The following is a 15,211-nucleotide window of genomic DNA, read 5'->3' on the forward strand; positions in this document are numbered from 1 at the left end:
TGAATTTTTTCCGGCCCGGTCCAGTTCCGAAGGCGATTATCGGCCCGCATTTTGGGGTAACCCGGATTATCCATCTGTCTTTAGTATACTAGGCGATTACGGGTACATGATGCGGGTAATTCAATACCCGCAACCCTACTATATTTTAACTTCTAAGAAAGAATAATCTCGTTTGTTTTTACAGATGATATAAAATATTATTAAAATATATTTTTTTAATATTATTTTTATTTTAAAATTTAAAAAAATTAAATTATTTATTTTATTTTGTATAAAAATTTAAGAAAATTATAATAATTAGATAAAATGATACGAGAATTAGTTATAAAAACAAATGAGTTACAATATGAATATGACAGTATTCAGATTCTCAGGTATCCAAATTTTTAAGTTTCAAAAATTCAGAATCTGTTAAGTACCGACCTGAGTTATGATCCAGAATAATCTGGACTATTTGGACCTTATTACACACCTAAATCCAAGTCAGTTGTATACTCAGATATTTGAATCTGTACCTAAATGAACAATCTTACTCTTATGTTTGGAATTTTAATGTCTATCATTTTTATATTAAAACTATTGTTGTTTTCTTAAATTTGATCAATTTCAACAATTTATTCAATATATTATATTTTAAAGAATATTTTATTCAAGTAATTTATCTATAAAACTATGTAAAGTGGATCATGTGAAAATGATAAAATTGAATATAAAGATTACTATTATTCTAATAAGTTGTATCACAAGTTAATCACAAATTATCATCCAATTTGTAATATATATTTTTTTTTCAAACATAAAATAAACTTTCATTCAATCAGAAAAAACTAACCAGGTCATTGCTTTTTAAGCAAGATAAGTTTATGAATACAAGAAGGGCCTTCTTCTACCCATACTCTCTCATTCTCACAATTTAAAGCAAACTTAGCTACCTGATGAGCTACTTTGTTCCCCTCTCTAGGTGTATACTACATCTTCCATGTTGGACTTCTTTGATGTAATCAATTACTTGGTCATATCATGAATGATTCATATCTACACTACTAACTTCTCTGACAACCATAAGAGCATCCTTTTCAAACACTACATTTGTTAGTCCCAACTATATGCAAAATATCAAAGCTATCTATAAAGCATAAGTTTCAACCAATACTGGTTGGGTTACATGTGATTGGTACCTGCATAAAGTTGCTATTATTTCACCCTCAATTTACTACTATTCCTGCACCCATTTTGCATGAAGCTCCCTCGAACGCTGCATCCCAATTAGTTTTTGCCATCTCACCACTCTACTAAGTGGAACAAATTCTATGTTTGCCATAGTAGAACCAACATCTTGAGCCTGCTGGAATTCTTCTTATTCAGATAATGCACTACTATACACCACTCTTGGGCCATCGAATTTTTCCTCAAATATAAACTTGTTTCTTTTAAACCATATTTCCTAAGGACACAAGCTGCCTCTCCCAGTTTCTACATATCTAGTCCTAATACCATTCTCTCCTATATACTGTTGAATTCTGCCTCTGCACTATTCCACTTCTACACCACACTTTGCCGATCTGCCCAAACATCAGATGCAGCCCCACAACTCTACAAACCATGGCATGATGTTTCCTCTAATTGCTCACATATGAGACATGATGTTGTATCTATTACTTTCCTGTATAACAGGTTTCTTTTCATTGGAATTGCCTCATTTATTGCTTTCCATATGAAGATCTTCACTGATTGTGGTACCCTTAACTTCCAGATACATTGGTACTCTGATATAGCTTGAGCACTACTTGAGTGCTCTCCCATCAGATGCTTCTTCCTCTGTACAGCTAGGTAGTAGGCACTCTTCACACTAAATAAACCATTTCTGCTCATTCCCCAAATACTTTTGTCTTCAAATCGTAGCCTGTTTAGTGGTAGACTGCATATAACTTTTGCTTCTTCTTTATTCATCACTTGGTATACTAGTTCTTCCTTCATTCCTTCCAACTTTTATCATGGTGATTAATCAACTCACTTATAGTTGCATCCTAATCCAATACCTCCACCTTGATTGCACCCAAAGAGTATTCTAAGTAGGCAGCCACTTGTACCTCCAAGTTCTTATTTTTTTTCTCATTACCAACTCTCAATCTCATTCCTGCTTTAATCAAAGGGACTGACCCCCAAATGCTCATCCAGAGATAAGAAGGGCCTTTTCCTAGGCTGGCTTCTAAGATGTCCCAATCTTTAAAATATTTTTCCTTTAATATTCTTGCAGTCAGAGAAGGAGGATTACTTAAAAGTCTCTATATATGTTTTGATAGCATTACTTAATTAAAATAAGCCATGTCCCGAAATCCCAACCCTCATATACTCTTTGATTCCCGCCACCTCTTCCACTAAATTTTCTTCTCCTGATCCTTATTACTCCACTAGAACTTTGTCAAAAGAGAAGATATTTCTGAAAAAAGTCTTTTTGAAAACTTGAAGACACTTATGGCATATGTAGGTATTGCTTGGAGGTAGGGGTGTCAAATCGTATTAACGGATCGTATTTATATCATGTCAAGGTAAGTATATTATACTTAATAAGTCAACATAAACACGACCCGCTAAGGATTTCATGTCAAAATTTTAAACCCGAATACGACAAGGTAAGAAAACGGGTTGATAGGACACGACTTGTTATGACCCGTTAATGAGTAAGAAATAAATTGACATGGCACAACCCCTTTCAACTCGTTTACATTAATGAGTTAAACAGACACGACACGACCCGTTTGACCTGATTGATTTTATATAAATATTTAAATATAAATAATATCTATAAAATTAGCTACAAGTCTAAAATTACAATTCGAACAAATATGATTCACACACATTGTAATAATATATTAAAATTACATCCCAAATATAATAAACAAAGCACACATAGTAGATATATTAATGTTACAATTCCAAATATAATAAAAACACAAATCTAAACAAATTTAGAGCTTCAAGAATGAGGTGGAGCGTCCTCCTTGCCATTGTTGTTTTCCAATTTCATTACATCTTCGGTTAGCTCGTCCAATTTAATTTTTTATTGTGTTTCTACTTTAAAAAAAAAAAAAAAGACATCAATAAAGTTTAATATCAAATAATATTATTGTATTGAAAAATTACAATTATTTATTCAATGAGATAAAAAATAATATTACCTTGCTCCTCGTCATATAGCCAATCTCTAGTGTAGACTAATGTTTCAACAATATCTGCATTTAGTGTACTGCTAAATTAATCAATGATACGCCCACCAACACTAAAAGTAGATTCAGATGCAATTGTATAAACTGAAATACTCAAAATGTCACGAGTCATACAAGCAAGATCAGGATAACGAAATTCATTTCCTTTCCAAAATGAAACAATGTCAATCTTTGCATTTCTATCTGTCATAGGTTCATTCAAGTAAAGATCTAATTGACTTTTTTACATATGGGCAATAAGATCGTTAGGTCTAAATGAATCAAATTCTTGTACACAAAAAATAAATAAAAAAATTTCAAGCCACAATATAATATAAATCATTAAATAAAAAATATTATTTGATGAAATGTTTATTAATCAAAGAATGACTTTTCGCTATACTAAAAGTGCTATCAGAAGTCGTGGTAGAACATGTGGGAGCACTAGAAGAACTATATACCATGAAAAGAGATGACATTTTATTCCGAATATTCATATACTCTATGGAACAATCTCCATAAAGTTTTGTATAAAAAAAATCAATAAAATGAAACTTGTATCGAGGATCTAATATAACTGCTATAGCCAACAACACATTGAACTCAAACCAATATTTCTCAAACTTAGCAGGCATTTTGCAAGACATTTTTCTTCATGTAGTCATCTTCACTTTCAGAGTGCCGCTTTAATATAAAATAAATAAATAAACACTGTTGAAAAGTACAGATTGGCTATAGGGTATTTGGTCTCAGAAAAATCATAAGTGGTTTCATAAAAAACTCTCAATAAACCGTTAATCTTCTTTATTTTTTCGCACTCAAATGTTGATGGACAATACTTAAAATTGGAATCAGTCAACTCCAAATGACTAAAGGTACGGTGATAGAAAAGAGCACTCACAAGTATAAGAAAAGTAGAATTCCATCTAGTGGAGACATCCTATCTCAACCCTTTCTTGCTATCCATAGACATTTGATTTGTTGAATTTAAAAATTTTACTTTCCTTGTTTGTGACCCTTTGATATACTTGATACTTTCATAAACTTTTTGTATAGCATAATCAATCTCTTTTAACCCATCTTGTACTATAAAATTTAGAATATGAGCGCAACAACGAAGACGAAAAAATTCACTATCACAAATAAGAGCTTTCTTATGTTCAATTGAGTTCTTAACAACTCAACTGAAACATCATAGAAAAAACATTGTCTAAAGTCAATACAAAAATCTTATGTTGAATTCCCCAATGACATAGCAAATTATAAATTTTTTCAGATAAAGATATGTCATTATGTGGTGGTGGCATAAAAGAAAAGTTCAAGACCATTTTCTGCAGAACCCATTTCTTATCCAGAAAATATGTTGTAATGCGCATATAACTATTAGTGGTTATAAAAGTCCACAAGTCAGATGTTAAACTAATTCTACCAGGAGAATCATTTAACATGCATTTAATCCTTTTTTTTGGATGGTATATGTCAACCAAATCAGCCTTGGCAGAATTCTTAGAAATAATTGGAACATCTAGACGCAAATACTGTAACAAAGATCTCACCCTCGAATATCGAACAAACTAAAAAGACAGTTCATGCTTCACAGTAGCAGTTATCAAAATTTCTCTATATTGTTCAGTATCAAATTTAGGAGTGCTTACCAAAATAAATCCACTATTTTGTGATAACATCATCTGACCAATATCTAGTGAACTTCTCCCAAAGCATGCGTCAATGTGACGCTTCATATTTCCGGTTCCATATTTACTCGCTACCATATAAGTAATTTCATACATCTTATACTTGGCTCGTAGCTTGCCATTATTGTTCTCAAAATCAAGAACCATTTCAAAAAAATCCACACGTTTAACCATTTCCTTCGTTTTGCTTTAAATTCCTCATTTTGAAAACTTTCTGAGTCAAACGGGTCCAAATCAATCAAGTCATCATTTTCACCTGTTGTCGAACTCATCTGAAAATAAATAACAAGAACAAATGTAAATTCTGGTGCAAGTTCACCTATTCAGAAAATATCATTCCCTCAGAGTTTCCAGGGTGTATAATGTAAATTCTGGTGTAAGAACAAGAACTTGTTTATTGTTTATCTCTACAATTGTTTGATAACAATAAAATATTTAAGAGGAGAGATTTTTAAGACAAGATTAGCTTATGACTTATGACTTTGAATAGTTCCATGCCAGCCTCTAGCATTATATATTCTAGGGGCACCATTAGCTGGGTAGACTTGCATTTAAGCACTTTTTGATAAATATGATAAATATATCTTAGTAGTACCACAAAACATCATTAGTGGATAATAATTCTTCACCATTGAGCATAAGAATATAACTTCAATTAGGAATGTTGTTAATTAGGTCTTTCACACCAACATTAGCTTCAACACTAAATCAATCCAATCCAATAAAATATAAAAATAAAAGATAAATAAATTTAAATTTATAAAAAAAGGTGGTGGACTGGTGATTTCCTCAATCATGCAATTGCAGGTACCTCTTCTTCAATCATATTCATATATATATATATATATCTTCTATATATAAAAAGTGTCTATAAAACGGAATATTGTTATTTTAACTGAAAAATCTTGTTTTTCCGTTAAAGTTAACACTGTTTGTCTACATCCATCCGTGTACTGTGAATTGAACTTTTCATTAAATACTGCATTTTGATTGATAATTTCAAAACAATAATTTAAAATTTGCAAAAAAAAAAAAAAAACAGTGCCACATTAATAAGAAGTTCAGGCTGGGTAGGGATACGCCCCCTTTGTAGCTATTTATTATGTTTGTGTCCATTTGTATTCTATTATAATAAGTTAAAATCTGCAAAATAAACTGTGCCACATTTGTAATACGTTCAGGATAGGTAGGGATATACAATTGTCTTTTTTCTATACAATATAATAGCAAAACATTATAATAAGTTACAATTTGAGAAAAACATAGTTCCATTTGCTTTATTTTTTCCCCTTTTGTCCTTGTGCCAACAACTGAATTTGTGAATATTCTCCATGTATTGGAATGGAACTTGCAAATAGAAAGAGAGAATATATTATATATCAGGTAATGTATTATATTGCATGTTAGAGAAAAGACAATATATTACATTAGAAATTACAAATTCTATTATATTTATAAAAGTCTAACCATTAATTAGAAAATTTGTGCAACCAAAACAGAAACATGAAGAGGCAACCGAATGGCCAAGCAGTGCAGTAGTCAAATTTAAAGTTTGAACACCAAGAGACATCTTTAATAGGAACCCAAGAGGCATTGAACTGTGTTTAAGAAAACCCTTCTACTGCTTTCAGTTTCTACTACGCTGTGTCTCTCAAATCAAGTATCTCTGTATCTCTCGAATCAAGTGTGGCCAGGCAGTATAGTGGTGCTAAGGCTTCAAGGAAGATTTAAAAGGTGAGTCTAACTATCTTTTGTGTGTTTATAGTATATATAGTCTATCTATGCATTACATATGTTTGTTCATATTTTTAAGAAATGAAGTAACCGATACATAAAACCTAGAAATTCATAAAACTTCTTAGAAAACTAATAAGAAAACTCAAATCAAAAAACTTATTCATCAATCCACATATTCAGTTTATCTTCTATTTCTTTCAATTTCTTCTATGCTGTCTCTCTCAAATCAAGTGTTGCCAAGCAGTGTAGTCATAAAACTTCTTAGAAAACTAATAAGAAAACTCAAATCACAAAACTTATTCATCAATCCACATATTCAGTTTATCTTCTATTTCTTTCAGTTTCTTCTATGCTGTCTCTCTCAAATCAAGTGTTGCCAAGCAGTGTAGTGGTGCTAAGGTTTGAAGGAAGATTGAAATGGTGAGTCTAACTACATTTTGTGTGTTTATCATATATATAGTCTATTTATGGATTGCATATGTTTGTTCATATTTCTAAGAAATGAAGCAGCTAATACCAAAAAACTTAGAGATTCATAAAAGTTGATAAAAAACTTATAAAAAAAACTCAAAAACAAATAAAACCTAATCCCTATGGTCAAACAATAATAAGAAGAAAAATATAGCAGAAATAATTAGAAAATCAACCCCAAACACAAAAAAACAAAATAAAAATAAAAAAAACCCAGAAAATACCTGGAGAAAGGGTCATTGTATAGTGATGGACTGTACCCAAACAAAGCAACAAGTTTCAAAAAGAAGAAAAAGAAGAAGAAAACACCAATATACAGATTTCATAGGAAACTACGGAAAACAAAGCACTACACAAATCTACAATGAGGAAAAAAAATTAGTAAAACAATTATTAACTAAATACACAAGAAAAAATAGATCTTGAACTTCTTGGATCTAGACAAGAAAGTCTAGATCTACTGAAATAGCAAAAAACCAAAAAAATATATATATTTTTCTTTTCAAAACTTAAAGCTAAAAGTCGTAGATCTGAAAAAAATTACTAACAATATACACAAGATAAAATAGATCTTGAACTTCTCGGATCTAGACAAAAACGTCTAGATCTGTTGAAGTTGCAAAGAAAAAAATTTTGTATCCAAAACTTAAAGCTAAAAATCGTAGATCTAAATAATACACAAGAAAAATAAGATCTACGTAAGTACATCCATAGACCATACCCATGAAAAGAAACATGCCAAAACAAAAAAAAAATATTAAAAAATCCACTCAGATATAGAGAGTGAGAGGTAGTGCACATCTATGACAGAGGAGAGGGAGCAGGAAGGTGGTGCAGTTTGGGATACGAAGAAAAACAAACACTAACCCACAAAACAAAAAATAAAAACCCACTAAAGATCCACCCTACAAACCATACCCATAGTAAGCCACAGTGTAAAAGATTAACAAGAAAAAAAAAAAAAAAAATCAAGGCAAACAAAGTTGAACCTAGATCTTCAGTATACGACATAGATCAACAATAAAAGAAGAAAAAAAAAAGACGAAAAAAATGGTAATAAAAAAATGTTTTTTTTTTCAAAACTTAAAAACTAAAAATCGTAGATCTAAAAAAATTACTAACAATATACACAATGTGATGACCCGCCTTTAAGTGTATTTTCGCTGAAGTAATTGTTTTTATTGTAAGTAATATACCAGTTATTTTATTTTAATGTATTTGCGTTTTTAAAATTGGGTTTTAATTTAATTTAATTTATTTGAGGTTGGGTTTTATTTCTTTAAGTTGTTTTGTGGTTTTAATCTTTTTGGCGGTTTGTTTCGTTTTCCCGGAGTGAGGATTGGACCTCATCTCTTTTCACATCTTTTTCCTTTTTTCTCTTTTTCCTTTTTTCTTTTTCCCTTCTTTTCCTTTTTCCTTCTTTTTTCTTTTTCTCTCTTCTCTCTCCCCGATTCGGACCCCCCCGTGCTCTCTCTCTCTCTCCTCCCTCTCCCTCACGCCGGCGTCACCTTCCCCAGCCCCTACCGCCGCCGTCCGGCCACCGTTCGGCCTCCCACCGGTCCCATTCTCTTCCTCTCCCTCCGGTGCACCACCCCTCCAAAACCCACCCCCAACCGGCCGGCCATTTGGCCGGAAAAAGCTTCCAAAGGGCGCACGGATTTCACTCCGATCCGCCGCCGTCGCTCCACCTCCGGCCACCATTTCTTCACCACTTCATCACCGGTCCCTTGCCGTCCTAACCCACCCATTTCCGGCCTCCAACGACCACCGGAGCAGCTCCCACGAGCTTGTTTTCCGATTTGCCATTTTCGGCCATTTCCGGCCATTCCGCCGCCACCCACGGCCGTCCGTCACTTCCAATAGCTTCACAACCACCTATAGACCATTCCCTATCAATCCCGTGTCCTAGTTTGTCCCCGTTCAAAAGTGGGTTTTTCAGACCCACGGCCACAGTGAATTTTCACTGTGACGTTGCTGTTTTTCCGCCGCTTGCAACGCCGCTTGTTTTCTAAAATTGCCGTATAGCGCTGTAAGTATTTTCCAAACCCTATTTTCAGATTTTAATATATATTGCTCATTCAAATATTTTACTGTTGTTGGTTGTTGATTCCGGACTGAGTCCGAGGAGTTTCGGGGGTCGGATGGATGGAGGACGGAGTTGTCTGTTTAATTGTTTATGTTGGTTGGTTATTTTATCATGCATTGATTTGGCTTTTCATGGTGCATGCATGTGTGTTTTTTGTTCACGTGTGAAAAGCCTGTGTATTGGCGTGACTGGTTTTACGGGTGTGTGTGTATCACGAGCCCAAGCCGGGATGGGTTATTATCTCGGTGGAGCTCCTCTGGTCACTCGGGAGCGGAATAAACTGAGTGATGTCCCCTGAGTCGTCGAGAGAGTTGACGGGAGCGGGGCTAGGGGATGCTTGGCTACGAACGTGCCGGGCATGGAACCGAGCATCGCCCTACTCACCGACTCCGTGGCCCTTCGCTGGCGAGGGCTAGAGGATGCTTGGCTACGCACGCGCGGGAGGCGCGGAACTGGGCATCGCTCGTTAGGTGTCACATGCGTGGTGGTACTCTGCGGTGTGACACTGGAGCCAGGGTGTGCGGATGACCCCTAGGGGAGGTCATGGCGTATACGGTTAAAATTTGGATAATGGTTTGTGAGGCCAAATGGGACTTTTGGCGTGGGCCAGATGGACTTCTGGCGAGATTTTGGGCCGGATGGACTTCCGGCGAGATATTGGGCCAAATGGACTTTTGGCGGCCAAATGTGGCTTTTGGCGTGTTTTTCGGAAAGGATATGTTTTTGGGCCAAATGGGTTTTTGGCGTGTGTGGAAAACTGGTGTTTTTGGGCTTTGTGCATTGGGCATGTTTCATGCATCTTGTTTGAGTTATATGTGTTTTTATCTGGTAGTATTTGGGGTTTTACTTACCTGCGGTACCATTCGTGGTTCCGTAGCTTTTGGTGCAGAGTTGGAGGACGAAGAGGAGGAGGCTGAGCCCGAGGATGCGGCTCCGTCGGGTTGCTGATGCTATCTTTATATTTGTTTAAATCTGTAGTCGTGTTTTGTAATATTTATCTATGTATGTTTTAAACAGCTTGTATTACGTTAAGAAATTCTGGTACTTAGTTATGACCTTCTTTATCCGCTGCGTGTTTATCTGTACACATCTGTTGCCTTGCACACACTCGGCACCCGTCGATGGGATGGTGACCCGGGTTGTCACCATCCGGACGTCTCAATTTCCCCGTGTTCGCACGCGTGGGGATTTGGGGGCGTCACAGGTGGTATCAGAGCGGTTTGGCTCTGGGTAAAACCACATGTCCCGTAGGTAGTACCAGAATGTTTTTAAAGTTGTGTTTTAAAAATTATGTTAAGTATAGTTGTTTTATTTGTTTTTATTTGTTTGAACTTGTTTGCTGTTTTGTTTATTTGGTTATGTTTTTGCATGCTGGTTTCTTTTGTTTCTTGCTGAGTAGTGCTGTTTTTTTTGTTTTGTTGGTTTTATGATGGTTTTATTTGTTTTCTTAAAGGAGGGTCAAGAGTAGTGTTGTGACAGGATTATGGGGAGACCAGGGAGACCAAGGAAAAATACTCAGGAACCGCAGGATAATACCTCCAGGGATGACTCCATAGCCGAAGCAATTCGGCAGATGACGGAGTTTATGCAACAGAGTGCGAGGTCTCAACAGGCAGGGCTTTGGCCACCACAAGGACCTTGGCCACCACAAGGGGGTCCTTGGCCACCATCCGGAGGGCCTTGTCCACCATCAGGAGGGCCCTATCCACCGTCAGGAGAGCCTTGTCCACAACAAGGAGGGTATTGGCCACAACCAGGAGGTCCCTGGCCATATCAGGGAGGGCCTTGGATGTATCAAGGAGGGTCCAGTAGCATGGTGCAAGCCGGATGCACCTATGAGCGCTTCTTGGCGCATAGGACCCCACACTTCACTGGGAATGAGGATCCACTTCAGGCTGGAAAATGGATCAAAGATCTGGAGAAGACTTTTGAGGTATGTGGGTGCACTGAGGCACAGCAAGTACTCTACGCCAGCTATCTCTTGCAAGGTATCGCTTCTGATTGGTGGGATACCAGGAGGGTGATGTTGGAATCTGAACTGGGATCTTTCGCTGCGGTGACCTGGCAGCGTTTTAAGAAGGAATTCAATGACCGCTTCTTTCCTGCATCAGTAAGGAAGCAAAAGGCAAGAGAGTTCTCCAATCTGGTCCAAGGGGGCGCAACAGTGGAACAATACGCCCGGAGGTTTATAGAACTTGAGCGATTTGCTCCTCATCTTGTTGCCACTGAGGAGATGCGAGCAGATCGTTTTCAGGAAGGGCTACGCCCTGATATACGCCGTATGGTGGTCAGCCTTCGGATATCCACTTTTCAGGAGTTAGTGGATGTGGCCACCCTTGTAGAGCGGGAAAATAATCTGTGTATGGGCTCCCCTCCAGGGCAAAAGAGGCAGAGTTTTTCTGGTGAAGGAAGCAGCTCGGGTTCGCCTCAGAAGTTTGTTCAGCGGACCGGAACTCGATCTCAAGCATCCACCTCAAGTGTTCGCATGGGAGGACGTATGCCTGTTTGTGGAGCCTGTAATAGAGCTCATGAGGGCGAGTGTCGCACGAGTAGCGGACCCCAGTGTTATCGGTGCGGCCAAGTGGGACATATTGCTCGGGATTGCCCCGTCAGAGTTCAAGGAAGCCGTGGAGGTAGACACGGTGGAAGAACCAACCCGAGACAAGCAGTGCAAGCCCGAGTTTATGCAGTCACACCCGGAGAGGTGGATGATGAGGCACCAACGACCCATGATGCTGGAGTAATCACAGGTATGGATTAATTTAAATTTTTAAGTTGGATTTAATTTTTGGTGCATTTGGTTTCTTCGTTGTTTTTTTTGGATTTCATGGGTTGTGTGTTTGGTTCAGGAAGAGTCCGTTTGTATGAGTTTTATGCTTGTACTTTGTTTGATTCCGGTGCTTCACGATCGTTTGTGTCTTCCACGTTTGCTCGGGTGTGTAACTTGGTCACGGAACCGTTGCCGAAGGCTATGGTAGTGGCGCTACCCGATGGCGAGATGGTGTGGTGTTCCAAGGTTGCTTTGGGATGCCCGTTAAATTTTGAGGGAAGGTTTTTGGATGCTGATCTGGTGGTATTCAAGCTGTTGGGTTTTGATATCATCCTCGGGATGGATTGGCTATACCGATATTCTGCGACTATTAATTGCAGAAGTCGGACAATTAGCTTTCAGCTTCCGGATGGTGATTGTCTGGAATTTGCGGGGAGTAGATTAAAAGAAAAGCCGATGATTATATCGGCGATACAGGCAAGAAGAGAGATTGCATGGGGAGCGGATGCATTCTTGGTTCAGATGGTGTCCACGCCGTCTGAGAAGAAGTCCTTGGCAGACATTCCAGTTGTGGAAGAATTCCCCGATGTGTTTGTGGATGACTTGCCCGGACTACCCCCTGTTCGAGAGATGGAGTTTGTCATAGATTTGGAACCTGGAGCGGCTCCTGTGCATAAAGCTCCTTATCGCATGGCACCGGCTGAATTGAAAGAGTTGAAGACTCAGTTGCAAGAACTGGTAGAGAAGGGATTTATTCAGCCTAGTACGTCGCCGTGGGGTGCACCAGTTCTATTTGTTAAAAAGAAAGATGGAACCCTTCGTATGTGCATTGACTATCGGGAGTTGAACAAGGTGACCATCAAAAATAAATATCCTCTCCCGCGGATAGATGATTTATTTGACCAACTTCAAGGAGCAGCCGTGTTCTCTAAGATTGATCTGAGGTCGGGATACTACCAGCTGAGAATCAGAGACCAGGATGTGCCTAAAACTGCTTTCAGGTCGAGGTATGGGCATTATGAATTTAAGGTGATGCCGTTTGGGTTAGCTAATGCCCCTGCAGCGTTCATGGATTTGATGAATCGGGTGTTCCAACCTTATCTGGATTCCTTCGTGGTAGTATTTATTGATGATATACTGATTTATTCCCGAGATATTGAAGAGCATGTGTATCATCTTAGTCTGGTACTTGAGAAATTGAGAGAGCACCAGTTGTACGCCAAGCTCAGCAAGTGTGAGTTCTGGTTGGAAGAAGTTAAATTTCTTGGACATGTAATTTCCCAGGGTGGAGTGGCAGTTGATCCTAGTAAGGTAGAAGCCATTTTGTCATGGCCACGCCCAACTACAGTGCGCGAGATTCGGAGTTTCTTGGGGCTTGCCGGATACTACCGAAGATTTGTTGAAGGTTTTGCTCGCCTATCCGGACCTCTCACAGCTTTGACTCGGAAGAATACAGAATTTGTGTGGTCGGAGAAGTGTGAGAGAAGCTTCCAGGAATTGAAGAACAGGCTGACAACGGCACCTGTGTTAGCACTCCCAGAATCGCATAAGCCATTCGTAGTCTTCAGTGATGCGTCTAAGTTCGGTTTGGGTTGTGTCCTTATGCAGGAAGGACGGGTTGTAGCCTATGCATCTCGTCAGCTTAAGGACCATGAGAAGAATTATCCGACGCATGATCTAGAGTTGGCTGCGATTGTTTTTGCACTCAAGATCTGGCGGCATTTCTTGTATGGGGAAGCTTGTGAGGTATTTACTGATCATAAGAGCTTGAAGCATTTGTTTTCCCAGAAAAATTTGAATATGAGGCAGAGGCGTTGGCTAGAGCTAATCAGTGACTATCAGTGTGAGATCAAGTACCACCCGGGGAAGGCTAACATAGTTGCTGATGCTTTGAGCCGGAAGTCTCATTTGGAGGATGAAGCCGAACCGTCAGAAATGGATTCGTTACTTTATGGGATGAGAAGGCTCCTTATAGAGAGTTCGCAGCAAGTAGAGATTTTGTCTTCGGTTCTGGACATTCGGGTAATAGATTTTGAAGAATTGAAAGCTCTCCAAAGAAAGGATCAGAAGCTGCTGAACATCAGGAAAAGAGTCCGAAAATCTCGAGGGCCGTTGCACTATAGCATGGATAGTGATGGAATACTTCGGTTCCGGGATCGCAGAGTGATCCCAAAGGACTCAGATTTCAAGGAACGGATCATGGCGGAAGCTCATGCGGCCCCGTATTCAGTTCATCTCGGCAGTACAAAGATGTATCGAGACTTGAAGAAAACTTACTGGTGGGATGGAATGAAGAAGGACGTTGCCTTATATGTGGAGAAATGCCACACGTGCCGTCAGGTAAAGGCCGAGCATCAGAGACCTGCAGGTATGCTCCAACCCCTCCCTATTCCTGAGTGGAAATGGGATGATATCACGATGGACTTCGTAGTGGGTTTGCCGAGAACACCTAGTGGGAAGAATTCTGTTTGGGTGATTGTGGACCGGTTAACGAAGAGTGCTCATTTTCTGCCTGTTAACAACACCGACTCTTTGGGAAAGTTGACCCATTTGTATGTCAAGGAGATAGTGAGGCTACACGGCATACCAAAGAGTATAGTGTCGGATCGGGACCCGAGGTTCACATCGCAGTTCTGGAAGAGTTTGCAGGCAGCTTTGGGTACTAAGTTGAAGTTCAGCACTGCTTATCACCCGCAGACAGACGGCCAGTCAGAGCGCACCATACAGACCTTGGAAGACATGTTGCGAGCATGTGCCCTGGAATTCCAAGGGAGTTGGGAAAATCATTTGCCGCTCATTGAGTTTGCCTACAATAACAGCTACCATGCGACCATTCAGATGGCTCCCTATGAAGCTCTTTATGGAAGAAAGTGTAGGTCGCCCTTGTGTTGGGATGAAGTTGGGGAGAGTAGGGTAATTGGACCCGAAATAATTCAGGAAATGCAAAGCCAAGTCCGGATCATTAGAGATAAAATGGCGGCAGCTCAGAGTCGCCAGAAAAGCTACGCTGATACCAGGAGGAGAGAATTGTCATTTGAAGTTGGTGATTGGGTTTATCTTAAAGTCTCTCCCATGAGAGGTGTTAAGCGTTTTGGTAAGAAGAGGAAACTAGATCCGAGGTACGTCGGCCCTTTTCAGATTCTGGAGAGAGTAGGGTCCGTCGCCTACAGAGTTGCTTTGCCAGATTATTTTGGGGATGTTCATGATGTCTTCCACGTATCATCCCTGAAGAAGAGCTTTGGGCAGC

This window comes from Carya illinoinensis, chromosome 6, assembly GCF_018687715.1.
Source record: "Carya illinoinensis cultivar Pawnee chromosome 6, C.illinoinensisPawnee_v1, whole genome shotgun sequence".
NCBI classification, from domain to species: Eukaryota; Viridiplantae; Streptophyta; class Magnoliopsida; order Fagales; family Juglandaceae; genus Carya; species Carya illinoinensis.